The 26,774-nt window shown below is 40.8% G+C and overlaps 1 pseudogene; it reads right to left on the minus strand.

Annotated features, from left to right (window-relative positions):
* Positions 1–20,303: 20,303 nt before the first annotated feature.
* On the minus strand, positions 20,304–21,276 carry LOC100606950 (annotated as a pseudogene).
* Between the last annotated feature and the right edge of the window lie 5,498 nt (positions 21,277–26,774).

Raw genomic sequence — 26,774 nt, forward strand, 5'->3', positions numbered from 1 at the left:
AATCTAGGCCCATCTCAGATCACCCCCTTCAATCAGCCAGTGCCTGGTTGTGTGAGCTTGCGTGTGATTCCGCCATTTACACACACTGGGTAGGTGTGAAGAGGCCTGGCACACAGCCACGTCAAGGCTAAAAGGAGCTTAGGGATCATCAGCCCTGATGCCCTCACTTTATAGCAATAAGGGAACTGTTGCTTCAAGAGGGAAGTTGGCATCCCCTAAAAGACAGTTCATTCGTAGCCAAGCCAAGACTTACCTGAATCTCTCCTGACTGCCTCTCCCCTCTCCTCTACATTCACCTTCCCCAGAGTTACGCAAACCTGCTCCCTGACCTGCAGACTGGAAAATTGGACTCAGCCAGCAGAAGCACTTGCTTACCTAAAAGTATGCAGAAGCCAATTTACTGTTAATGCTGAGTTGCTTTATTCTAAGTGCAAAGGTGAAATGATTTCCACTCCTGACAGCTCTAGAAGAATAACGGGAGCGTGGAGAAACACTGTCTTCGCCGATGCCCCAACTCATTCTCCTCTGGACAGATCCATCAAGTTCCAGGTAACTCTCCTGCAATGTGCATAAGGTTAAGGATTTAGCTAGAGATGAAAAGGATGTCATTTAAAAGCAAAAGCTATGAAGAATTCAATACAAATGTCCTAGGAGCTTACAGCTCTCTGTGTATGTGGCGGTAGATTTTTGCATTGAAATTTGATTTTTTTTCCACTTTGGGTTTTTATTTTATATCCGTCACTTGACAAGGATTAGCTCCTTCTCTTCATTCACCCCCCTGGGAGCATTTAAATGATACTTCGTTCTTGAAAATGAGCATTTTTACTTTTAGCTATTGATTTCAGAGTTCTGTGAACTTTCCCTTGAAGTCATTTCCTCAGACCCCTCTACAGGCTCAGGGACTCTCATCCCTATTCCACATAGGGTCACATTTCAACAGATCTTCTGCCCTCCTGGTCCTCCTGGTGCTGACCCCCAGGAAATAAGGAACATGTTGCATTGAGATAGCCATTATGTATCTCCACTCACCAGAAACACCATCGCCAGGTGGCAGGGATACAGGATGACAAGAAAACAATCCCATCTTTCATTTCCCAGCTTCTGTCACCCTCACCCTCCAACCTGAAAACGGACCAGAAAAATCCAGTGAGAAAAGGTTTGAGAGCCTCTGTACCAAGCTGACGAGGAATCGCAAAGTCCCACTGTTGCCTGCCTGGAGAGAAAGCGTTCGAGTGAAAGAGAATAAATCGTATTCACCAAGCAAATCATTCATCTTGACTGTTTAGGGCAATTCCCTTTCGATATTTTTGTTTTCTCTAAGCTTGGCCTAGCCTTTAAAAAAAAAAAAAAAAAGAAGAACTGTCATTTCTATTCAATTAACTGCTTCTCCCTCTGACTTTAAATCAAGGGCAGTGTCTGTTCAATTTAATTACTTTCCAAGGAGCCTGGGTGGTAAAGCAGTCACCACGAAAGCAAAAGAGCCATATGGTGCTTTACAAGGCAAGAATTCGATATAATTTAAGGATATTCTCCTAACAGAAAATGCAATAAAGCTGATTTCCCCCCTGCTGTTTTTCTAGCCTCTTGACATATAATATGTTTGTAGGTCAAGATTTCGGCTGAACAATTCAAAGCAAGTAAAATGAGGAGAGTGTCATTTACCTATGGAAGGTCTACAGAAGAGAATCATTGAAGGCCTTGCTGTCCCAACTGTTCTGATTCTGTGTAAAAAGTGATCTTTTTATTTAAGGAGGGTGCTTATTTTTATCATGTACATGCACAAAATTTTCAGATATAATGGCATTAATAATTGCTTCACTTTTACACTGTTGGTGGGAATGTAAATCAGTTCAACCATTGTGGGAGATGATGTGGTGATTCCTCAAAGATCTAGAACCAGAAATACCATTTGATCCAGCAATCCCCTTACTGGATATATGCCCAAAGGAATATAAATCACTCTATTACAAAGATATATGCATGCATAGGTATCTATGCATATATTCACTATAGCAAAGACATCAACAATAGACTGGATAAAGAAAATGTGGTACATATACATCATGGAATACTATGCAGCCATAAAAAGGAATAAGATCATATCCTTCATAGGGACATGGATGAAGCTGGAAGCCATTATCCTCAGCAAACTAACGCAAGAGCAGAAAACCAAACACCACATGTTCTCACTTATAAGTGGGAGCTGAACAATGAGAACACATGGACACAGGGAGGGGAAAAACATACACTGGGGCCTGTCTGGGTCTGGGGTGGTGGGAGGGAGAGCATTGGGAAAAGTAGCTAATGCATGCCGGGCTTAATACCTAGGTGATGGGTTGATAGGTGCAGCAAACCACCATGGCACACGTTTACCTATGTAACAAACTTGCACATCCTACACATGTACCCCAGAACTTAAAATAAAATTTTCTTAAAGGCTGGGGACCCAAATGTCACTTTAAGTAATAAACAGAATACCTTTTGGTTTAAAAAAGAATTGCTTCAACATTACAAAACAAGATTAGGCCAGAATTGTGACGCTGAAGGGGAAAAATTGCAGAAACATAGTATGGCCAGAACACCAACACCCTAATTCTAAGCTTGACTTGGACACCAACGAGCTGTGAAACATTGAGCAAGTGGCTTTGCATCTCTGTGTCTGTGTTACCATCTGTGAAAAGAGGGACCTCCATTAAATCAACACTAGGACTGTGTCTGTAACATTCATTAAGACTATCGGATGACAGCACGGCACCTACCAACTGCCAGTTACAGTCTAAAATGAAGCACTCCCCTCCCCCCAGCAGAAGAATCAGCATGAGGACAGCTCCAAGCAATGACATAAACCTAGAGTATCCACAAAGACGTAACTTAGAGTGAAGCCACCTGAGAAGGAATTGCTTGCTCTGTGGCCAGACTCTGGGGTGCAGTGGCATGATCTCAGCTCACTGCAACCTCCGACTCCCCAATTCAAGTAATTCTCCCGCCTCAGCCTCCCAAGTAGCTGGGATTACAGGCACACACCTCCATGCCCAGCTAATCTTTGCATTTTTAGTAGAAACGGGGTTTCACCATGTTGGACAGGATGGTCTCAATCTCCTGACCTCATGATCCACCTGCCTCAGCCTCCCAAAGTGCTGGGATTACAGGCATGAACCACGGCACCCGGCCAGAGTTGCTTTTTTTAATTAATGACATCATAGGCTCCAGAAAAATGCTGGTCAAAAGATGAAATGGAATGTTAAGTCATAAGGAATTGCACTTTTAACATGTTAATTTACACGATGTAATCGGATATGCTGGGATTCATTATATTCTGTCCTTGGGTAAAATTTTTCATTTATGTACACTGTACATAATACAAAATTTGTATTAACATAATTTGTAACAAGGTACATAATTTCACCCAAGTTATCTATAGTCTTATGTAGACTCCTCAGTTCAGTCTGTCTACATTAGATAACTACTTAAGATTATAGGAAGCAAGTGAGAATCAAAGAAATATACACACGTTTTTAGCAGAAAATTCCCCTTGCAGTATACCAGCCAAAAATGATGGATTATCTAGTAAATCAAAAATTAATTAGATAGTCTCAAATTACTCAGTAGGTCTTTTCCATATCTTTATATACATTCACCCCTGAATAAAAATGTCACCCTTTTATTCAAATGATAATGATGTGTTTTGTGAGTTCAACACAAAAGTGATCCGCCACTCAGGTGTAAAATCCCAAGAGAGACTATGCTCTTTAGGCTTAGGTTAAGTTTGAATTAATCAAAATCTTAGGCATGTTCTGTGTAATAATATATATATTTAATGTAAATGACTCAAGGGGACCTTAATCTATGGATTCTTAGTCTTTTCAGGTCTAGAGTTCTGTCCATCATTTTTTCTTCATGTTGGTATATTATTGTATGAATTTGATTCAAAGGCTGGGTAAACCATGCTCATGCCTATTTTCTGTGTGGCTCTGTTCTTAGCTGTCATTATCCTTTGTGAGCCAGGCACAGTGGTTCACACCTATAATCCCAGCACTTCAGGAAAGCAAGGTGGGTGAATTGCTTGAGCCCAGGAGTTTGAGACCAGCCTGGGTAACATAGTGACACTCTGTCTCTCAAAATGAAGACAATCTAGCCAGTCATCATAGTGCACATCTGTAGTCCTAGCTACTCAGGAGGCTGAGGTGGAAAGATCACTTGAGTCCAGGAGGTCAAGGCTGCAGTGAGTCATGATTGCACCACTGCACTCTAGCCTGGGGGGAAAAAAAGCCTTGGTTTAACTCATTAAATGAAGATGAAGTAAGGGCATGAGATAGAGAGAAATCTTTGTAAAATGAATCAGTTGGGCTGGGCGCAGTGGTTCATACCTGTAATCCCAGCACTTTGGGAGGCCGAGGCAGGTGGATCACCAGAGGTCAGGAGTTCAAGACCAGTGTGGCCATGGCGAAACCCTGTCTGTAATAAAAATACAAAAATTAGCCAGGTATGGTGCCAGGCACCTGTAATCACAGCTACTCAGGTGGCTGAGGCAGGAAAATCGCTTAAACCCGGGAGGCGGAGGTTGCAGTGAGCCAAGATAGCACCACTGCACTCCAGCCTGGATGACAAGAGCAAGACTCCATCTCAAAAAAAAAAAAAAAAAAAAGAATCAGTTGATAGTACAGCCTTCCAACAGAACAGTAAATAATTTAAGACACTATCCAAACACCTCCTGGAAAAGATATTTTACTACATAGTCCAATTTTAAACAATTTTGATAATATAAGACAAAGTAGCAAATTTGAGTCTTTGTTGTTGTTACTAGAGATAGGGTCTTGCTCTGTTGCCCAGGCTGGAGTACAGTGGCACAATCATAGCTCACTACAGCCTCAAACTCTTTGGCTTAAGGGAGCCTCCAAAGTAATTGGGACTGCAGGCTCACACAACCATACCTGGCTAAATTATTTTTACTTTTTGTAGAGACAGGATCTCAATATATTGCCCAGGCTGGTCTTAAACTCCTGGGCTCAAGCAGTCCTCCCCACTTGGCCTCCCAAAGTGCTTGGATTACAGGTGTGAGCCACCACCCCTTGCCAAATTTGAGTCTTTTATACAGTTATTTCCCATGAATGGCAGATAACTAATTTTTATGTATGTGATTGCTCTAAATTCACAACATGTATTTAGGCTCTGTAAATCAGATACGGATTTTCTCTTTGCCTAAATGCATCAACCAAATGCCAGTGGAAAATATCAACCAATCAATTAATCAAAAAAGTATCTTGTCAGTGCTGCTCTGGGCACTATCATGTTTTGTCCATATCCAAACAGGTTTATTATATATTTGAAGATATAGGAATAAAATACCTTTTTTAATTATACATATTCTATTCATAATGATATGCACCTATGACACAGAGTGCAAGAGTTTAGAAGGGAAAAAGAATAAGTGCATGTGAAAAGAGATCACACGATGTGTGTTCATGCCATGGAAACTTTTTATTGTATATTTAATATAGTTGTATGTTTTCACAGATCTCACTTGTAGTCTTTTCAGTAATGACTTTTCAGCTATGGGTTCTAAGTTCTTTAAGCTGCATAATTAGTTACTTTGCAACGAAGACATCCCCTTTACTGGACTAATGAATAGCCACAGAGAGTAAGGATATAGCTGAGTAAGACCTTTCTTTAGAGGGTAAGACTTTACAATAAAAGAGCTTACTCTTTCAAGTATTATATTTCCCAAATCATAACATCTTTTATTTCTTTCCTATGCTATCCCTCCTTATTTTTATAAGATTTACCTAACAAAGTTAATGTTTGCAATGAGAGAGTGTGGTTTAATTAGACTGTGGTTCCAGGTAAAATGTAGTAGGAAACAAAAGAACACTGTTCCAGCTGCAACAACTTTCAGAAGCCAGATAAATTACTAAAACCATATTGTCCAAGACATCAGAAAGCTATGAAAGCAAAGAGGACTAAATGAACCCAACCCAAGACAGAAGAGCCCTTCCAAGTTCAGTGGGCAGCCACTGGCTGCTTTCTACCCTGGGAATAGTTGTCAATTCTGAGTGCAAGATGAGGCTCAACTTGGCCTAAATACAAGGACGTTACTATGAGAAAGAAAAACTGGAAAGCTGTTGAAGGTTGTGTGGGGCTGAAATGACAATTTGGAAACCTCACAAGCCCTAAATGCACAAGGCTACTTTCCCCCGTGTTTCACTTGCTGATTGAGGGGCACATAGAATATTTGAAATCCTTAAAATAAGAGACAGAAATACATGAGGGGTCCTCAAAAAGTTCATGCAAGGCACATATTATGAAAAAACTATGCATGACTTTCAAAAAAATTTTGCAACAAAATATACTCATAGTAACTTGTTATGCCATATCTAATAGGATCTAGATTCAGGGCCTAAGAAGGATGAGACATCAGTTGGAAAAGACCCCCTATCAAATGAATTCTGCAAAAATTAAAGCAAGAACAAACATCAAACCGATGATGAAGCTTGGGAAAAAGAATGGTGAAATCGCTGCTTTAAAAACAGATTATGAATACAGTGTCCCAAATAAATCAGCAGTTCACAAATGGATAACATTTTTTAAGAAGGGAAGAAGCAATGTTGAAGATGAAACCAGCAGCATCAGATCATCCACATCAATTTGCAAGGGGAAAAAAATGCATCTTCTTTGTGCTCTCATTGAAGAGGACTGACAATTAAAAGCAGAAACAATAGCCAACACCATATACTTCTTAATTGATTCTGCTTACACAATTCTGACTGACAAATGAAAGCTGAGCAAACTTCCACTTAGTGGGTGCCAGAATTGTTGCATCCAGCTCACCTGCATACAGGAGCAGGAGCTTTCAATGGAAATTTTAAACAAGTGGGATCAAGATTCTAAAGCATTTTGAAGATTTGTAACAAGAAGTGAAACACAGCTTTCCCAGTACCAACCTGAAGACAAAGCACAACCAAAGCTACAGCTACTGAGAAGTAGAAGTGGCCGAGTCAAAGCAAAAGCAGACCAGCCAAGACCAAAGATCATGGAACAGTTTTTTGAGATGCTCCAGGTATTTCACTTGTTAACTTTCTGGAGAGCCAAAGATTGTAACACCTGCTTATTATGAGAGTGTTTTGAGAAAGTTAGCTGAAGCTTAACCAGAAAAATGCCCAGGAAAACTCCACCAGAGGGTCCTCCACCACAATAATGCTCTTGCTCATTTCTCTCATCAAACAAGGGGAATTTTGTGAGAATTTCAATGAAAAGCATTAGGCACCCAACTTACAGTCCTGATTTGGCTCCTTGTGACTTTTGTGTGTTTGTTTGTTTCTTAATCTTAAAAAAACTTTAAATGGAACTTATTTTTCTTCAACTAATAAGGTGAAAAAAAGGGTGCATTGACTTGGTCAAATTCCCAGGACCCTCGGTCCTTTAGGGGTGGACTAAATGGCTGGTATCATTACTTACAAAAATGTCTTGAATTTGATGGAGCTTATATTGAGAAATGAAGTTTATAGCTTTTATTTTTTCCTTTTCATTCAATTTTTCCATCAACTATTTGAAGTCCCTTCAAACTGTAGTGTCACAGTAATGGAAAGACAAAGTTGCTGTCAAGGAAGAGCATCTGCTGCAAAAACACAGCCAGTCTCTTTCATAGGTATTTGTCAAAGTTGGGAGAAGCAGGGGGCTGGAGACTAGACAGCAAAATTCAAAACTGCTGAAAGGAAGACAAGTTACCCTGTAGTCCTGGCAGGCAGAAATGGGGAAGGCAAAGAAAGATCAGCTAGGCTAGTAGCAAAATCCATACAGGGTCTTCTCCACCTTAAAATTATATTTTTTAATTTTATTCATTTATTTATTTTGAGACAGGGTCTCTCTCTATCATCCAGGATGGAGTGCAATGGCACGATTACAGCTCACTGCAGCCTCAACCTCCCATGCTCAAGCAATCCTCCCACTTCAGCCTCCTGAGTAATGGAGACTATAGGCACATACCACCATGCCCAGCTAATTTTTTTATTATTTGTAGAGGTGAGGTTTTATTACATTGCCCAGACTGTTCTCAAACTCACGTACTCAAGGGATCCTACTGCCTTGGCATCCCAAAATGCTGGGATTACAGGTGTGAGCCACAGCATCTGACCTAAAACATTTTAAACCAGAGATAAACAGTTTGACTAATGCCTTATCCATGACTAAATCCTCAAAGAGCAAATCCTTTCTGGGCCAAAGAAATACAAACTTTATTCTCTACTGTCCCTTTACGCACAGTGTCCAGCATAAAGTAAAAAATTACACGACATGAGAAGCAGCAGAAAATGGCTAATTATCAGAGGAAGAAAATAAACAGCCATTTGAAGCAACAGAGATGTTACACATGTTGGAACTAGCATTTTAAATGTGCTGTTAATATGTTAAATAAAATAATAGTTTATTCCATATAAAAAAGCATCAAAGGATGCTCTACAATTAAAAATTAAAATATCTGGAAGTAAGAATTCATTGGTTAGGTTTAACATCAGACTGGCAAGTTAGAACCCAGGATTGGCAAACTCAAAAACAGGTGAACTTTAAAATATTTTTTTAAAAAGTACACAGAGGGAAAAAAAAGAGCAGAAAACAAAGGACACATGAAACATAGTCAAATGATCTAACAAATGTATAATTGCAACCTCAGAAACAGAAGAAAATGGGTAAAAAACAATATTTGAAAGAATCACAACTGAAAATTTTCTAAAACTGATGAAAGATGTCAGTCTGTAGAGTCAAACAGTTCAACAAATTCCAAGCAGGATAAATATAAAGAAAGCCACACATGAATTAATTGCTATGGGGTAAGATTTGAGCATCAATGTATTTTAAAGCTTCCTAGACAAATAATTCTGTATAGTCAGTGCTGAAAAACACTGGTCTGGGGAATGCCATATTTTAAAAGTATGTACAGTTTGTTTAATGTGTTATGTTTTCAAGGGAACATAAAACGAAGCAAGTTATAGCCTCTTTCTTCTTAAAATGCCCCCTAATAGGAGCCAGAAAACAAGTTAAAAATCTCAGTTATCATCTCCATACCACAATTCCACATTTTTTTTTTTGAGATAGAATCTCTCTCTGTTGCCCAGGTTGGAGTACAGTAGTGCAATCTCAGCTCACAGCAGCTTCTGCCTCCCGGTTCAAGCAATTCTCGTATCTCAGCCTCTTGAGTAGCTGGAATTGCAGGTGTGCACCACCACACCTGGCTAATTTTTGTATTTTTAGTAGAGATGGAGTTTTGTCATGTTGGCGAGGCTGGTCTTGAACTCTTGACCTCAAGTGATCCACCTGCCTTGACCTCCCAAAATGCTATGATTACAAGTGTGAGCCACTGTATCTGGCCGATTTCACCATTTTTAAATCAACATCTTTCTCTCTATAATCCATTGATTATCATGGAAAGAAAAGTGAAGTGGTATAGAATAAATCTGGCTGGAAGTTTTCTGATTGCAAAAAAAATTCAGAAAAATGCTGCAGGAAGGAAGGAGTACAAAATAGGCTTTATATAGCACTTGCTATATAAAGGAGCCCTGTCACTTGACATGCGTCTTCACAGAAGACACCAAAAGATCAAAAGAAGATAGATTTTTATCCTGGGTGAAGATACTTAACAGTCAAGTCGACTAAAGCTTGTCTCTTAACTAGATAGAACAGCCAAAGCAAAGGAGAGTCTATGTGAGACCGAGGCAGATGAATGACTAGAAACAGAAGACAAATCCCAATGGGGCTTTGGGCACTGGGTTTGCTACCATCTCAGATTTGTTGTCCATTTCCAGAATAAGAATTTAGAGCTGAGAAAGAAAGAGTTGTTTTTGTCCAGTCTGAGGGTAAGATTACATAAATCAGCTGCCAAATGATTACAAATATAAAAGAGGTTAATGCATTGCCTTTGAAAGAAGAAAATTATTTTTCTTTCTCTAGTCCCACCATGTTTTTCTAGTGGCCAAGACACATTAGAAAGCTTCTCAATAAGAGGATTTTGTATTAGAAATATCTATTTATATACCTATTTCTACCACTAGTCATGACACGTGATTGGCCTTAGTCCATGGTGGATGCATGAACAACATTCCCTGCTCTGTCACCACTGAATGTCATGTGACCAGCCATGAACGACATACCTGACCTTTGAGCAACTCAGTGGCATCCTACAATGATCTTTGGCCCTTATATTTATGAGTTTGTTTGTTTGGTTCAAAAACCATAAAGACACTAAGAGCTTCTTTGTCTAAGCTTTATATATAACCGAGGAATCTGCAGGAAAGGTAAGAACAGAAAGTTGGCATTTTGATTTTAAAAATTGGAAGGCACCTTGGATTTCTTCAAGGGAGCAGCGTGGGGTGAACTCTTGGCTGCTATTTACATGTACCCGGATGGCAGGCCTCCTGCAGCCCCACAGTGTGTCTTGCATGCCATCCTCAGGGGACAGGAAAACATGAGAATCATCATTGTTGTCCCACACAGGTTATCATCAGGGTATTGACACTCCTCACCGTCCAGAGTCCATAATGAGCCACTGCTCCGCAAAACAGAATTACTCTTCACTAATTCTGATGCTAAAAACCTCTAGCCCTCCTGCCTTCCCTGAACCAAATCCATATAAATATCTAGCAGCTTTTTACAGAAGCATTCAGGTGGCTGCAAGCTGTAGTACATTTGTCCGGTTTGTGCATTGCACAAGGCGGCTGACACAGGGGAAAGTGCAGTCTGAAATCCAGCCTGTGTTTTGTTTGCCAAGCCCTGAGCCTTGGCACTGGCATTTGTCCATGTGGAAGAAGAGATGCTTTTTTGCCTTTTCCCCATACAAAGGTGTAGTCTCCTTGCCAAACCATGTGCCTGTAGGCCCGAGGATGCCTGGGGGTGGCTCCTTGTTCTAAATTGACTGTCCAGAGGAGAACCTTGCTCTAGTTCACACACAGGTTCAGTATAGGCAAGTGGAAGCCTGGGATGATCATTCAAAGTGTGTGCATGTGGCCAGGTGTGGTGGCTCACACCTGTAATCCTAACACTTTGGAGGCTGAGGCGGGCAGATCACTTGAGTTCCAGAGTTCAAAAACAGCCTGGCCAACATGGTGAAACCTTGTCTCTAATAAAACTACAAAAAAATTAGCCGGGCGTGATGGTGGACGCCCACAATCCCAGCTACTTGGGAGGCTGAGGTAGGAGAATCGCTTGAATCTGGGAGGCGGCTGTTGCAGTGAGCTGAGATCACAGTACTGCACTCCAGCCTGGGTGACAGAGCGAGACTCCATCCAAAAAAAAAAAAGTGTATGCATGTGTGTGTGTGTGCATGTGTGTGCATGCATGTGTGTGCGTGCATGTGTGTGCATGCATGTGTGTGTGCATGTATGTCATGGTGGGGGTGCTGCCCAGGGGCACTGTGCACGTGAGCCCACCACTTCATTCCTTCGCAGTGTGTCAAAGGCACAGCCTTATTACCTCAGCCTTGTCTCAGGCATCACACACACATGTTCTCAAGGTCATCAGAGAATATTCATGCCCTAACTCTCCTCTTTTTCTTTCCAGATTTCTCTTCTCATAAGCTCCACCCTATCTGAAGTCCCTTTTCACTTGTGCCCCGTGATGCACCAACTCTACCTGGAAAAGGATAAAGTGCTAAGACCCTGCTCCCTCCTTGCATCTCGCATATTCCAAGATTGCAGGTATTTGCTGAATGCCAGTGGCATTCTACTAGCAATCCATTGATGCATAATGAATTACCAAAACTTAGCAGCTTGAAGCAGCAAAGATTTTTCTCTAAATGAACAAGTTCTCTGTGGGTCTAGAATCCAGGAGTGGCTGAGCTGGGTCACTCATGAAGGTGAAATCAAACAATCAACCAGGATGCAGTCATGTGACAGTTCAACAGAGTCTTCCAAGCTCCCCCACATGACATTGGCTTTAAGTTCCTCTCTGGCTGTTGGTTTGAGGCCTTAGTTTTAATGCCTATCTCCAATACTAGATTTGGAGCTTCTGGAGGGCAGGAATGATGCTATTCATCTCTCTTCAGCACACCCCAGTCACAAGTACAGTGCTTTACTCGCAAGGACTAAGTATCAATAAATATTTTCAGAACTGAACTTTTCATCAGTACTCACTAGGTGTTGAAATCTATAGAATCACATCTCATTGTATCCAGGGCAAAATTACACACACACACACACACACATAGTATATACATATATAAAGTTACCTATATACATATTATATATACATATATAAAGTTATATATATATACATATAGAGTGGGACAGATATGCTAATAAATATTTTTTGAAATAATACAGTAAAAGCTCTTGGAGAGGTATTCTGTCCTGTAATTGCCACTATTTAAAAATGAAATGGGTACATGCTGGAAACGTGGTGTGCTGGTCTCCTAAAATGACCCACTTGCTGAAAAGAACTAAAATTCTGCATGAAAAGAAATGTCATCTCCTTAAAAGAATCAATGAGCTGGCAAATCTGTATGGGGTAAAGGGTATAGGAGATGAAGGCCAGGACCTGCCCAAGGTGGGCACCTCCTCATCTACAGCCCCAGAGCAGGGTCTAGGAAGAATGAGAATGCCAGACCCTGAGTTCTCATGACAGGCTAGCCCCAATGTGGATTTGTAGCTTGAATTTATTGTATCGAAATATTGAGACAGAGAGAGAGAGGAATAAATTGTTTTTAAATACCTCATATTGAGAATGTATTTAAAGTAACCCCAAGATCAATAAAGTATAGTAAGCATATATAAATACTCTCTGAAGAGACTCTCCTTCACCCCCCACATCAAAGAATTACCAAAAATAAAATTCCATGGATCATGAGCAGCTCAGAGGGAAACAGTCACTAAACACTTGATGGAGAAACAGAAGACACAGCAGTCAGAAGAAAAAGATCATGGAAGTTTTCAGATATTGGAATTATCAGAAGTAGAATATTAAATAATTAAGTTTACTATCTCTAATTAACAAAGGACAAAATTGAAAATATTTGGAGGGCCTAAAAATGTATAAAGAATTATTACACAGATTTGAATAATTAAATAAACCTGTTAGAAATAAAAATAAGAATAATTAAAATTAAAACAAAAGCAGGTATAAGAACAGATTAGACACAGGTGAAGAAAGAATTAATGAACTGAAGGATGATTCTGAAGAAATTATTCAGACTGAAGCAAGAGAAATAAAGTTACGGAGACAAGAAAGAGAGAATAAGAAAGATGGGGATAAGATAGAGGACTAACAATGCTCCCAATTTTTAGGGTCTAATTGGAGTTCTAGAGGAAGAAAGAAAAGTAATGTAGAAGACACAATATTTAAAAGAGATAATTGAGAAGAACTTTACAGAACTGATAAAAGACATCACTCCAATTCAAGAAGACAAGTGAATCTAAAGCAAGATACATAAAAAGAAATCCACAGCTAGACATATCATAGTGAATATGCAAAATATCAAAGAAAAAAGATTTTTAAAGTAGCCAAAAAGAAATGACAGATAATCCTCAAGGGAGTGACAAACTAACAGCTACCTTCTCAACTGCAGCAAGAGAAGACATTGAAATTACATCCTTGATGTGCTGGGGGAAAAGGAAAGACTATTAACTTAGAATTCTATACCCAGCAAAAATATCATCCAAGAATGAGGACAAAACAAAGACATTTTCAGACATGCAAAACCACAGAGTCTGCCACCAACAGACCCTACAAAAAAAAAAATCTAAAGGTTGTACTTCAGGAAAAAGAAAAGTAATTCCAGACTGCAAGAAAGAATCTCTAAGCTTCAAGATGGAATATATTATAATGTGGGAAATCAAAACTAAGACTGCATCAGGCAATTAAAATGTCCTGGGTGGTTTTAAAAATAGAAATAAAATACAAGACAATGATATCAGATAAATTAGGAGAAATATAATTGCAGTTGCTGTGTTCTAAGTATCTTTGAAAGGAAAATGAAGATATCATTTAACTTAGGCATTGTTAAACTAATAAGCATTTTTTAATTTCTAGGCTAGTGACAAAATGGAAATAATGTATACAAATTCCAAGTAGAAGAAAAAACAGAATGAGAAAAAAGGCAAGAAATAAGAGAAAGAAGGGACAAATAGAAAATAAAAAGTACTATAAAAGATTTAAACACATATACATGGGCAATTACATTTATAATTCATAGACTAAATGCTTCTCATTAAAAGGAAAAGATTGGTATACCAGTGATATGGTTTGGCTCTGTGTCCCCACTCAAATCTCACCTTGAATTGTAATAATCCCCCCGTGTCAAGGGCAGGGCCGGGTGGAGATAATTGAATCATGGAGCCAATTTGCCCCATACTGTTCCCATGGCACTTAATAAGTCTCATGGGATCTGATGGGTTTATAAATGGGAGTTCACCTGCACAAGCTGTCTTGCCTGCTGCCATGTAAGACATGTCTTTCTTCCCTTTTGCCTTCCGCCATGATTGTGAGGCCTCCCAGCCATGTGGAACTGTGAGTCAATTAAACCTCTTTCTTTATAAATTACCCAGTCTCTGATATGTCTTTATTAGCAGCATAAGAACAGACTAATACAAGCAGATAAAATGAAAAGAAATTTGACCATAAGCTGTTTGCAAACAGCACATCTAAAACAAGATATAGAGAGGTGAAAAATAAAAGGATGGAAAAGAATATGCATTTAAGTATTGGCCAAAAGAAAAGTATATGGTATAAGATATATTAATCTCAACTATTTAATTTTTAAAAGATCTCTTCATAAATATGAGAAAATAAAATCACAAAGAAGATATAACAATTGCATATCTGTTTGTATCTCATAGCACAGTCTTAAAATACATAATGCAAAAACTGACAAAATTATAAGAAAAAACAATCTAGAATCGTAGTGAAAGATTTTTCACACAATTCATTCAATAACTGATATATCTAGCACATAAAAATAAGAAAGAATAAGAAAGTTTTGAACAACATAATCAACAAGTCTTACCTGATAGACACATGTAGGATGCTTCACCCAGTTACCATGGAATACATGTTCTTTGCAAGCTTGTGCACAGATTGACCATATGCTGAGCTATAAAGCAAGTTTCAACAAGTTTCAAAGATTATCATAGAGATTCTCATTATCTCACCACAATGTAATTAAGCTACAAGTCAAAAATGAAAAGTTAACTAGAAAACTCTTGGGTATTTGGAAATTAAGAATATACTATACACAAATGGCAATTCCAGGTTGATTAAAATACCTAAATTTATAAGGCAAAACTATACAAAAGGAAAAATAGGCAAATATCTTAATGACCTCAAGGTAGAAAATACTTTTTAAAACATGACATATAAAAACAAACCATAAAAAATATGGTTGTTAAATTCAACCACACTGCAATGAAGAACTTCAGTTCATCAGAAGACACCATAAAGAGTGAAAAGACTAAGAATAAAGATCTTTGAAATATCAGCTGGGTGCAGTGGCTCATGCCTATAATCCCAACACTTTGGGAGGCTGAGGCTGGCAGATCACTTGAGCCCAGGTGTTTGAGACCAGCCTAGGCGACATGATGAAACCCCATCTCTACAAAAATTACAAAAATCAGCCAGGCGTGGTGGTACACACCTGTAGTCCCAGCTCCTCAGGAGAATAATTTGTGCCTGGGAGGCAGAGGTTGCAGTGAGCCAAGATCATGCCACTGCACTCCAGCCTGGGCAACAGCGAGACCCTGTCTCCATAAATAAAATAAATAAATAAATTTTACATAATTTCCATGTGTCCTGAAATATTCTCTCTCAAAAAAGAAAAAAAAAACGTGATATGCACTACCATGAGAAAGGTGATGTGGTTAGAAACAGGGAGGAGGAGTGAGAAGCAATGAAGGTGTAGATAAGCTCTGAAGGCTTAGCCAACAGTATCTGCTGACAGTTTGAATGTGGATGTGGGAGAAAGAAAAAAGTCAAGGACAACTCCATGATTTTTGATCTACGCAAAGGTAGAATTAGCATCCACCAAGGAGCCATGAGTGGGGCCACAGCTGGGGTATGCTTGGAGGAGTTAGCCTTGGATAGAACTTTGTGATGATCATGAGACACTCAGGTAGAGAAGTCGAGTTGGCAACTGAATATATGAGTCTGGAGTTCATGAGACAGATCTGTGCTAGGGGTATAAATGAATTTTGGCCTAAGATATGAAAATAGTAGCATTTCTATGAGCTAAGATGGGGAAGGCTGTAGTGGGAGTAGGTTTGGAGAGGTGACCATTTGGATGTCAGTTTTAGACTGGTTAAATTTGAAAACCTAAATGGGAATCTTGAGGAAGCAGATCAAAATATGAGTTTAGAGTTCAAAAGAGAGGTCCAGTCTGGAGTTGTAAATTTTAGAGTCACCAGTGTCTAGATGATGCTTAAGTGCATGAAGCAAGATGAATTACTAAGGCACAAGTATGGATAGAGAACATAAAGGGCCAGGCACAGTGGCTCACACCTGTAATCCCAGCACTTTGGGAGGCTGAGGTGAGTGAATCACTTGAGGTCAGGAGTTCGAGACCAGCCTGGCCAACATGGTGAAACTCTTCTCTACTAAAAATACAAAAATTAGCCAGGCATGGTGGTGGGTGCCTGTAATCCCAGCTACTCGGGAGGCTGAGGCATAAAATCTCTTGAACTCGGGAAGTGGAGGTTTCAGTGAGCCGAGATCATGCTGTTGCACCCCAGCCTGGGTGACAAAGCAAGACTCTACCTCAAAAAAAAAAAAAAAGAGAGAGAGAGAGAGAACATAAGGGGCACAAGAGAAGAGCCTTAGGGCATCCCAACATGAAGAAGCCAGGGAGGTGGGGTAGGAGGTGAGCCAGAGTAGGACACCATGTGGGAGGCCAAGAGTAAAAGCATGTCCAGGAGTGATCCACTGTGCCAAAAGCTATCAGCCATGATGAAAATATCTTCACAACAGTTACAAAATAGTTGGTGCAAGTCATTGAAGCCAACACCAAATATTAAAATCCCAAACCTATGCTATTTCATTCATTTTTTTAAGTTTTAGTTTAAGTTCAGGGGTACAAGTAGAGGTTTGTTAGGTAAACTTGTGTCTCGGAGGGTTGTTGCACAGATTATTTCATCACCCAGGTATTAAGCCTAGTACCCATTAGTTATTTTTCCTGATCCTCTCCTTCCTCCCACCTTCTACTCTCCAACAGGACCCCGTGTGTGTTGTTCCCCTCTATGCATCCATGTGTTCTCATCATTTAGCTCCCACTTATAAGGGAGAACATGCAGTATTTGGTTTCCTGTTTCTGTGTTAGTTTGCTAAGGATAATGGCCTCCAGTTTCATCCATGTTCCTGCAAAGGACATAATCTCATTCTTTTTTGTGGCTGCATAGTATTCCATGGTATATATGTACCACATTTTTTAATCCAGTCTATCACTGATTGGCATCTAGTTTGCTATTGTGAATAATGCTGCAATGAACATACGTGTGATTGTGTCTTTATGATAGAATGATTTATATTCCTTTGGGTATATACATTCTTTACATTGAACTTCTTATTCTCATTCTTAATGATTCCATAAAGTCCACTGCTCTGTAAAAGTTGGTTCAGTATCTAAATATAAATCAAATCAATCAAACACCCAGAGTGATTAACAGAGAATAATTAAGGTTGCCAAGCACAAAAAAGATCCAGATACTGTCCAAAGGCCTGAACCGAGAAAACACAAAAGAAACGGAATTGCAAACTACTTGTTGAAAAAACGTCTCCTATTCGTCTGTTTAGCATTCACTTGATGGTGAATGTACTCTCCTTTGAGAAGATTTTGACATTGCATTTCAGTAGGAATACTCTTAAAAGCAGCATTAATACCTATGATTCAGGAAGATCTTTTTCAGAAATGCCCAGAGCAATGAACCATTGTCTCTCTTCTCCCCTCCTCCCCATCTTCTGTCCCAGAGAGTATTTTCCCAAGCCAGCTTAGGGAGCAGGACTATGCTACCTTGACAGAAATATTCCATTACCTTTAAGTGACCTTTCTCTGATACTCAGAAATTGAGTGCTTCAACTGTAGGTCAGGCACAGGATGACTTTACTAGTGCTCCCTGAAAGACAGGGCTGATGAATGGCATTTGAACCCTGCTTCCCTAATCCTTCAGGCAGAATTAGAGGCTCTCCATAAGGGCAATCCTGAATGATTCATGATGCCTGCTTCAGCACAGTCACACATCATAGAAATACAAATTGACAGTTCGCACACATTGGCCTCATGGTGGTATTTACTTAAAATCCTCTCAAGTAAGCTCCCAATGACTGCTGTGGGGACAGCTTTCTCTGGAAAGCTAACAAACAAAGAAGCACTAACTTGTCATATCCGGCCACCAGACTTGCAGGTGCATGGGAGCCTTTGGAATATTCTGCTCTCTTTGTGCCACTTGTCACTTACCTCCCATTGGTTCAGGCAATTGGTTTGTTGGTTGACTGCAAGGATAATCCTTTTAAAAACAAAGAAACAAAAAAGGTAGTAAAACTGAGACCTTTGGATAACCCCTTTGGCTTGTCCTGGAGTTTAAGTTGGACCAAAAAAAATCAAGGCAATGAAACAGTAACAGAGGTGAGGAAGAGATGGACTGTTAATAACATGGTAGGAGAAAACAGGACACACTTGAGTGTGTTCATAAGCTCTTGTTGGTGAATCTGTAAAGGGTAAAACTGATATAGAGACCCCCAAGAAAACATCTAAGTCCATGATTTTTCAAAAAAGAAAAGGTGGGTAGTATTGAAAAACCAATAGGCAAGTGTCAACTGTTTTCGATCTACATTTGTGTTCTCCTCACCAGCAACCCCACTGCTTCTATGTCAAAAACAGAGGCCGGGCGCGGTGGCTTACACCTGTAATCCCAGCTCTTTGGGAGGCCAAGGCAGGCAGATCACGAGCTCAAGAGATGGAGACCATCCTGGCCAACATGGTGAAACCCCTTCTCTACTAAAAATACAAAAATTAGCTGGGCATGGTGGCACGCACCTGTAGTCCCAGCTACTTGGTAAGCTGAGGCAGAACCCGGGAGACAGAGGTTGCAGTGAGCTGACATTGCACCACTGCACTGTAACCTAGCTACAGAGCAAGACTCTGCCTCTCAAAAAAAAGGAAAGAGAAAGAGAAAGAGAAAGAGAAAGGAAGGAAGGAAGGAAGGAAGGAAGGAAGGAAGGAAGGAAGGAAGGAGAGAGAGAGAGAAACAAAGAAAGAAAAAGAAGAAAGAAAGAAAGAAAGAAAGAAAGAAAGAAAGAAAGAAAGAAAGAAAGAAAGAAAGAAAGAAGGAAAGAGAAAGAGAAAGAAAGAAAGAAAAAGAAAAAAAAAGAATACAAAAAATTAGCCGGGCGTGGTGGTGGGCGCCTGTAGTCCCAGCTACTTGGAGAGGCTGAGGCAGGAGAATGGCGTGAACCCAGGAGGTGGAGCTTGCAGTGAGCCGAGATCACGCCACTGCGCTCCAGCCTGGGTGACAGAGCGAGACTCCGTCTCAAAAAAAAAAGAAAGAACTTATCACTTTGAGAAATATTAAGGTTGCCCACACAGTCGCATCCTGATGGCTAACCCTGGATGCAGGAAGAAAAAGAAAGATGCAGTATTTGGAAAAGCGTGGAAGTCATGTCAATAAAATCAGAACCCACTCAGAACTGCATCAATACCAGCTTTTGCATAGACGCCTTTGGTGGTTAAACACAATGAGAAATAATCTTTTTAGTGGCAGTGGGGAGCTTCATTTCCATCGTGTGTAAGCCCATCATGTGTTGACTTGAAAGAACTCCCCTTCTCCTTTCTGGCTTTCTCTGACATTCACCCTATTGCTGGCCCCTCTCCTGTCCAGAGAATGAAGCTGCATCCTTTGGAGATTAAGGAGGAAAGAAAACGCCACAGAAGCAGATCAAGAGGTGGTAAGGCTCCAGGCAAAAGCTTACAGGAGAAAAACTGTATTCTTCAAGTCGCCTGTCTTTACCCTTTGTGCATGACCTAATTAGGTTTTTGCCCTTTTCAAATTCTTTTTTTTTTTTTTACAGGTGTGTCCGGTTTAATAAAAAAGGAAAGGGTCATCAGGTGGCCACATCCTATCCTTGTCATTCATATCCCCAACCTTTAGATCCTTTCTACCCTCGTAAGTTTGAATACAGTCAAGGTAAGTTGGGTCAGAAACTGTTGTTGATTATGATTAAAAAGAGATACAAAACTCAGCACCTCCTTCATTGAAAATAAAGGTTGAGAAACTTGATAAGAAAAAACGAAAATATTCTTATAGCTGCCTGGGGAGATCTTAATCCTTCCACATAGACAGATATCCTCATACCCAGAGGAGCCCTTGTGGACTAAAACCAAACCGAGTCCAATACTCATTCCCTCTCGAGCTCTTCTTGTGGCTCTTCTTAGACCTTTTGGGAGACTTTGAGTGGCTCCTGTATCTGTGACTACGGTGAGGACCTGGGGACTTGGGACGGGATCTGTGCTGCCGGTCTCGGGATCTGCTGCAGTGACGTCTTGGACTCTTGCTGGGATGCCTTTCTCGGCGGGAGAAGGGGCTTCTCCTTTTGGGAGATCGATTCCTCCTTCTGGGAGACCGACTCCTACTCCTTCTGTAGCGCAGTGTGGGAGAGGGGCGGGGCTTGACCAAGTCTCCGTAGCTTCTCCGGCGGTGATCAGATGATGGCACTCTTTCCGACTTCTTGTCCTCCTCTTCTTCCTCTTCACTGGACTCCACGTCATCTATGTCCTCTTCCAGAGCACTAACTCGAGGCTCCAGTTGCTCAGCTTCCTCTCATACCTAGCGTTTCTGTAGCTGGGGCAGAATGATATCACAGACTCTCTCACTGTGCACTAGTTCATCAATAAACTCATCTCATGCATCAGTTCAAACCCCCATTTCGGTTCTGGCTCTAGATTTTTCGATAGTCATTGTACAAAGGCTCCAAGTACTTGTAGCAATTAATTGCAGTGCCCGTCAGCCTCATGTAAAGTGCCCCCAATACGCGGACATACTTCATTTTCAATACACTCTACAATGATACCTTTCTCGGATTGAATCTGAAGCATCTTTAAGATTAAACACAGAAAGGGTGTTGGTTTTATGTTGCCACCATAGACGCCACCCACAAACATAACTCCAAGGCTTTATCGACTACAAGTTCAGCCATAAGTCCAAAGCACTCCTCTTTCCAGTACTTGGACTCATAGATTAGCGTTTGAATGATCTTCTCCACCAGATATTGAGGGTTGGTGCCACGGACGCTGTGCGCATCCTTCAGTGTACGGTTAGCCATTTTAGAATGCCTTCAATTCTACTTCCGTCGGGTCCTTTAATGCGTCACATCCAGGTTCAGAAAAAACAAAAAACGAACAAACAAACAAAAAACACCTGGAGGGATGGAGAAAGGTGGAAGAAGTTTCATCAAACAGCTTAGGAGACCATCTTGAAACTGGAAACACTGCAGCGCTCAAATTCTTAAATAAATTCCACTTACTTTTTTTTAAGTAGGCACAGTATTTTTATTACGATTAACTGGTGATCTATCATTTTTACCATGTGGATAGCCCTTTTGGCTTAGACACACTGTCCTGAAGTTTAGATGGTAGGAAAAAATCCAGGCAATGGAACAGTAACAAAGATGGGGAAAAGATGGACTACTAATAACACAGCAAAAGAAAGCCGGAGATGCTTGAAAGTGCTGATAAGCACTAAGATGTGTTGTTGACATTGCGCCACATCAGTGCTCTACAATCTGCTTACTGCATTCTGATGGTTGCATAAACAACCTTCTGAGTGACCCGGTGGTGGGCATCAGGGCTCTCCTGGGTTCTGATTGATTGGATGTGCTTATGGTTTGATTGGTCTGAAGTTGCAGATGTCCAGGGATAAGAGTATAGGTTAGAGTGGCTGTTCTCACAGAAGTTACCAAATGCTATGGTTTGAATCTGTGTCCCCACCTAAATTTCATCTCAAATTGTGATCCCCAGTGTTGGAGGTGTTGGAGATGGAGCCTGGTGGGAGATAATTGGATCATGGGGTGGGATTTGTCAGAAATGGTTTAGCACCATCTCACTGGTATTGTTCTCGTGATAGTGAATTCTCATGAGACCTGGTTGTTTAGAAGTGTGTGGCACCTCGTCTCTCTCTTGCTCTTCTGGCTATGAGAAGTGCCTGCTCCCCCTTCACCTTCTGCCATGATTGGAATTTTCCTGAGGCAGAAGCCGCCATGCTTCGTGTACAGCCCATGGAGCCAGGAGCCAATAAAACCTTTTTCTTTATAAATGACCTAGTCTCAGGTATTTCTTTATAGCAATGGGAGAATGAACTAATACACCAAAGTTTTATATTTTATATCAAACCTCTATGCCTCAACCATGGCCCTTTACAAGGTAAAGGTTTCTGAGTCATCCACAGAGCTGACCTCATCCTGGGCCAGAAGCATGTCTAAAGTACTTATTCTTAAAGCTGAGGTATCTGATATTTACTCTTCAAAACTTACTCTACTTTGTATTTACTCTTCAAAACCTACTTGTAAAGTGGACCCTCAAAGCTTACACAAGCCCACTCTCTGGCCCTTGAGCCCTTTATGACTAATGTCACACAGCTATAATTAAGCTGTGCTATAATCAACAAGCTGACAATTCAGTGAAAACTTATCCCTGGCAAGAGCTTCTGTATGGCACAGGAAGTGCCATCTGGATGACACAGGAAGTGCCCTTGATTGATGGGAGAGGAAGGATTCGTGGAAAGAAAGACAAGGGAGTACAAGATGGTGTCATGGAAAAGGTAAAATATTGACTGTGATGTTTCTCCTCTTTCCCCGCTACTAAGTTATAAAGTGTGCGTTCGTGTGCTCAAAGCAACTTAGGGATTCCTAGATGTTACTGAGGGTGTGCCAGAGATAGGATGACTGACTGTCAGATTTGGAAAGAATGCAAGTAAAAGCAGCAGAGGTGAACTCTCAGGAAAGTGAGACCCAGAAGTTTAATTGCCTGTGAAAGAAACCAGAGTAGAAAAGCTAAACCAAGAAGTTTCCAGCAGCTTCATTCACCATGAGCGAGGTCACCAACAAAAAGGGGGAATTTGATGACAGAGGGGATTTTGGCTCCCAAGTGCCACTGCCTGACTTTACGTTAATTTTATGTACATTGTCTTCCCCTCATGTTTCTGACAAAGGCTAACAAAATAATTGTGTTCACCACACCAGTCCCATATCTCAGATAGTTCTAGAGGCATTGGGAAAAGAGAGGGAACAGGGCAAGGAAGATTTCAACGCTGAAAACCCGAACTAACACAAATACTAAAGTCAATGTTTTCCTGGCCAGGATTTAGTCGTGATCTTGCTAGAAGATCTTGTAGTACAGTAGACAGATTTGGCCACCTCAGCCTTTTTAATAATTTGAACCTTTGAGTTTACTTTGGGAAAATACCAACTGTCACCATTCTCAAAGTGTTCATGACAACATTCCATCCTTTAACTACAGTCCTTCATCTGCAGTCATTTGGTGTATTTATTTTTCAAGCAGGCAAAGCGTGGTACTCAGAAGAGCAGAATCATTTGCAGTTCAATAGAAATGTACAAATAATTAAAAGACATTTTAAAGCTCCACGGGAAATGCTACAGTGGAGCTCAAGTTGTGTTTTACTTCCTATATATCTCGGAATATGAGTCAACCCAGCCTAGAGGTTGACCTGAATTCTGGCATAATTACCTATATAAAAAGTTGGATTTCATCCCAAACTCAGTAAGTTGCCCTTCTGATTGCAGCTGCTGCCTTCCAAGGCTGGGAGATCTCTAATTCCCACTAGAGAGACAGCCCTGGCAGGATTCAAGGCTGACTGAGGTCATCTCTGCCCTGTCATTCCTGACTAAACACAGCATGGAATTGGAGGAAAGAACGGGGCTGAGGGTACACCCAGGAGAGAGGTCTGCATTCACCAGGGCTCTGTGTTGCACACACTCTAACTAGCCTAAGCAGAAAATTTATTAAAGACTATTAGGAAGCTCAGAGAAGTTCCTGGAGAGCCAGGGAATTAGGCTCAAAAGCTATCCAGCCAAGAGCAGTCCGCAAATTGTCCTCCCTCTGCAAACTGCTGAAGGTACAGTCCCAGAACGCTTGGGTCCACCACAGCACTTTCCAGAGAGGCTCCGTGTCTCTACCACCCTCCTCAGCAAAACGGAATCTGTGCCCATCTCCAGCCTCTGAGACACATCTAAATCCAAGCCTCACAAGTGGCCGTGTCCAGCTGATAAAATCCTAGCTGGAAAGGGAGCTGAGAGGGCATCTTCTGGCTTCTTTCCACCTGTCCACCTCAAGGCAGAGATCATGGTGTGGGAAAGTACAAAAAAATTAAGCAGACAGACATGATAGACAGATATAGAAGATAGATAGACAGATATAGAAGATAGAGAGATAGATAGATAGATGATGATAGATAGATAGATAGATAGATAGATAGATAGATAGATAGATAGGATAGATAGATATAGATATTAGATAGATATATAACATATATCTGTGCTAAAAGGGAATGAGTTCTCAAGCCACAAAAAGATATAGAGATGTAGGTACATTTTCATTCTTGCAAATTCATGGTAATATTGTGAATAAATTAACATAAAAATCTGTCTTCTCCCTCTGCAATTTTAATTCACACTCATTTGTTCAAATAGTCATTTCCTGTAAGAATGTAAAATCCTAGTGGGTGGGAGTCTTTGGAGTTTTTTGTGAAGCTTTCCAAACCTAATAGCACAATTCCAAGCATACAGATGTGCAATAAATATCTGTTGCAGATATTCTTTTAATTTAGATTTAATTTAGATTGATTTCATGTCTACTAGACATTGAGGATACAAAGGTAAACAAGACAGAGTCCCAGAATCTAACCTGCTTTTGGTGGCTACTAAACCTGTGTCTCACGGGAAGGATAGTAGTCACCAAGACCCTGTGAGAGGCACTTTGACAGCAGAAGGACAGGATGGAAAGTTCAGAAGAAGGTCCCTATTCTGGTGTTGGGAAGAGTGTCTGCAAGGACTTTCCAGTGAGGTAGACAGAAGGGTACAGGGGAGCCCAGGCAAATGGAGCAGTGAGAGAGAGAGTCTGTGACCACAGTCATTCAATGTGGGCATCATTCAACACCCACCTCTGAGGAAGGTGCATTCAGCCTTTGGGTTTCCACCCAGCTACACAGTCACACCAAGGACAGAGAGTGAAAAAAGAGCCAAGTTGTGGTGGAAATCAAAAATTATCATTAATATTAACTTCTCAAAATGCTGCTTTGGAAGAAGGTGTCATTTTCAGCAAATCAGTCACAGACAGCATCACCTCTACAGGGTCAGTGTCAGACAGTGTCACTTCTACGTGGCTCAGTAACGTGATGGACGGTGTCACCTCTACCAGTTCAGCACTGGACAGTATAACCTCTCTCTGGATTGGTGTTGGACAGTATCACCTCTACATGGGTCAGTGTTGGACAGAGTCACCTCTACCTGGGTTGGTGTTGGACAGTGTCACCTCTACCAGGGTCAGTATTGTATAGTGTAACTAGTGTAACCTCTACCTGAGTTTGTGTTAAATAGTGTCACCTCTACCTGAGTCAGTGTTGGACAGTGTCACCTCTACCTGAGTTGGTGTTGAACAGTGTCACCTTTGGATTGCTGAGCTGGCATTGGATATTGTCACCTCTACCCTGAGTTGGTGTTGGACTGTGTCACCTTTGGATTGCTGAGCTGGCATTGGATAGTGTCACCTCTACCTGAGTTGGTGTTGGACTGTGTCACCTTTGGATTGCTGAGCTGGCATTGGATAGTGTCACCTCTACCTGAGTCGGTGTTGGACTGTGTCACCTTTGGATTGCTGAGCTGGCATTGGATAGTGTCACCTCTACCTGAGTTGGTGTTGGACTGTGTCATCTTTAGATCGCTGGAGCATTGGTTGGAACTCCCTTCCCATTACACATGGGCAAACTGTGGTCAAAAATACTTTTTCAATAAGAAAACAAAAAGTCCAATTTTTAAATGGGCAAAAAATCTGGATAGACACATCACTGAAGAAGAGCTACAGATGTCAAATAAGCATATGGAAAGATACTCCTCATCAAATATCATCAGGCATATGCAAATTAAACAACAGAGAGTTCCCACTGCACACCTATTACACCTACTAGGATGGCCAAAATCCAGAACACTGATAACACGAAATGCAGGAGGCGATGTGGAGCAACAGGAGCTCTCCATCCATGGCTGGTGGGAATGCAAAATGGTGCAGCCCCTTTGGGAGACAGTTGGCGATCTCTTACAAAACTAAACCTACTCTTACCATATGACCCAGCAATTGTGCTCCTTGGTATTTGTCCAAAGGAGTTGAAAACTGGCATCTACCCAGAAACCTACAGATGGATGTTTACAGCAGCTTTATTCATGATTGCCAAAATCTGCAAGCAGCCAAGATGTCCCGCAATAGGTGAGTGGATAAATATACTCTGGTACATCCAAACAAAGGAATGTTATTCAGCTTGAAAAAGAAATGAGCTATCAAACCCCAAAAGTCGTGGAGGAAACTTAAATGCATATTACTTAGTGAAGGATGCCAGTCTTTAAAAGGCTACATATTATGTGATACCAATTATATGACATTCTGGAAAATGTAAAGCTGTAGAGACAGTGAAATGATCAGTGGTAGGTCAGTTGCAGTGGCTGACGCCTGTAATCCCAGCACTTTGGGAGGCCGAGGCAGGAGGACTGCTGGAGCGTAGAAGTTTGAGAACAGCCTGCACAACATAGCAAGACCT

The sequence above is a fragment of the Nomascus leucogenys genome, chromosome 9 (assembly GCF_006542625.1).
Source record: "Nomascus leucogenys isolate Asia chromosome 9, Asia_NLE_v1, whole genome shotgun sequence".
NCBI classification, from domain to species: Eukaryota; Metazoa; Chordata; class Mammalia; order Primates; family Hylobatidae; genus Nomascus; species Nomascus leucogenys.